This window comes from Suncus etruscus, chromosome 2, assembly GCF_024139225.1.
Source record: "Suncus etruscus isolate mSunEtr1 chromosome 2, mSunEtr1.pri.cur, whole genome shotgun sequence".
NCBI classification, from domain to species: domain Eukaryota; kingdom Metazoa; phylum Chordata; class Mammalia; order Eulipotyphla; family Soricidae; genus Suncus; species Suncus etruscus.
Window position 1 is genome coordinate 145,886,963 of NC_064849.1, and position 2,377 is coordinate 145,889,339.

General features: G+C 30.1%; 1 non-coding gene across 1 annotated transcript; it reads right to left on the bottom strand.

The window, feature by feature from the left end:
* Positions 1–291: 291 nt before the first annotated feature.
* LOC126002607 (small nucleolar RNA SNORA51) lies at positions 292–426 on the bottom strand. The gene has a single exon (XR_007493291.1). It is a non-coding gene; the product is annotated as a small nucleolar RNA SNORA51 (small nucleolar RNA).
* Between the last annotated feature and the right edge of the window lie 1,951 nt (positions 427–2,377).

A 2,377-nucleotide genomic window follows, 5' to 3' on the forward strand; every position in this document is an offset into this window, starting at 1 on the left:
TATGAACAAAAATACAGATTGAACCTGAAGGTAAAATTGACTAAATAAGAGACTGATGCTGGGGAAATGGAAAGTTAGGTAAAGTAAAATGTATGGCCAACATAGGAAATATATTTTATTTGTTTTGGTTTGTTTGGAAGCCACACCCAGCAGTACTCTGTACTTAATCCTGATTGTACTCAGAAATCTCTCCTGTCAAAAGTCTGGAACATAATGCAGTGCTATCATCAAACTGGATTATCTATGTACATGGCAAGTTGCCTTAAAATCTAGACTATATTTCTTTTTTTTTTTTGCCCCCCCTCATTCACAATACAGACCAGGCAAAGGGCCTGGTTTGAGGTGTATATGGGAAGCATTTACTGTACCTCCTCTTTCTATATAGTCAGTGTAAAGAACACAGCCTTTGGTAAGCATTGGGAGGCCTTATCTTTTCATTTTTTTCCTCTTTTTTTATTTTTTTATGTATATAAAAAAAAAACCTTCACCAGTGCAATATTCCCATCACCAATATCCCAAATGTCCCTTCTTCTCCACCCCACACTCACCTATACTCTAGACAGGCTTTCTACTTCCCTCATTCAGTCACATTTTGTTATGACAGTACTCAGTGTAATTATTTCTGTGACTGCACTAAACAATCCCTGTGGTGAGCTTCATGTCGGGAACTGGACCCTCCAGTCCTCCTCTATTTTGTCTCTGAGAATCATTACACAAATGTTTTTTTATTTTTCTCAAAATGACTATATTTCTGACCTCAACTGGAGGAGAATTTTAAGGACTAAGTATTTTTGAAATTGGTTATCACAGATACAGATTAAAATTATTTTTCTTTCAAATCACTAGAAAATGTAAAAGGCATAGAAAGAAGAAGTAAATATGGAAATAGTAAGCCTCCCTCCCAAAAATGTATTTGTACAGGCAAAATTAGCAACAATATAGATAAGAACAAAAATTTAAACTTACAGAAATATAAAACTATACAGTTGATTTGGAATTTTGATTTCTGGATTCATCTAAACAGAAATATATGAGAAGAAATGCAACAAAATTTATCATAAAGAAACTATAGTACAGGACAAAGTGCCAATAACTAAGATAAACTAGAAATTCACTCAAATCATAAAATAAAATAAAATATTATTTCAACTGATACCTATATATTCTAAAGTGTTAATATAATAATTTGTTAGCATATTTTTAAATTACGTAAGACAATCAAGCATATAGCCAAAACTCTACAGAGATAACCATTAATGTTTTCGGTTAATTTTCAAATACTCACTCCATTAAAAATAAGAATTCCTATCATTGAGAACCCTGATGACTAAATATGTTCACTCTTCATACAAACCAACTAAAGGAAGCCTTCCAATTCACCTGTCTCCTTTTTCTTTTTGACACAAAGTTGTTCAAGACTTTTAATGAGGCTCCCTTAACTCTTACATAGTCAGTGACATTATTATTGCACTTGAGATCGCAAAGAAAAGGACTTCAAATTTTATTCTACAACATAACTATTATTGTAAAGTGCCTTAGTGGGAGAATGTGTTGGGTAAGCTACAAATATATATACATATATACATATAAGTTTACATGCACATACACACAAATATATATACATATATTTCTGTGAAGTTATCTTAATTGGCACATATTTATAAACCCTTAAAATGTTTAAACTTTCTGTGAAACTAATGTCAGTATGTCCTGTGAATATTGTCAGCAATGCACCAAGTTATTAAAATATAGGTACTTACAGTAACATTTTGAGAATAATGAGTCAATGAAAAAGCATCTAATCACTATATCAACTCTTTTTTATATTCTTCAAAGGTATGAGACTCAGTTAGAATTATAGAGCTACTATAGATAAAAATGATACTGTTTTTACCATTTCAACTTAATTTTAGTCTTTACTAATCTTATTATGTTATCACTGTCATTTGTGAGTCAAAAGTAGGAATACTTATATAGTGAGTATCATGTGTTTGTAAGAATAGTTGTGAGCATATGGTGATAATTATCACAATGGCTTTAATAACATATAGTTATATTATAAAGTAATAATTGAAGGTAATATGATTTATTGGGGTGTGTTATGATAGCTAATGTTGTCTATTAAAGTAATTTTGTCTGTCTCAATGGAATTTGATGTTTTATTAACAAAAATTAATATCATCCTACATCAGGAATGTAGAAATTTCCTATTAATAGAAATGTTAATTCTATATATAAATGATTTTTTACTTTAGAAAATTTATGTGTAATATACTTTTTATTGAAGTTACCCTCAAAAGATAAACAAGGTCAATATGATATGTGAATTTTTAATGATGTCCATTAGAATCTCTAAACATTTTCTAACATATCCCTG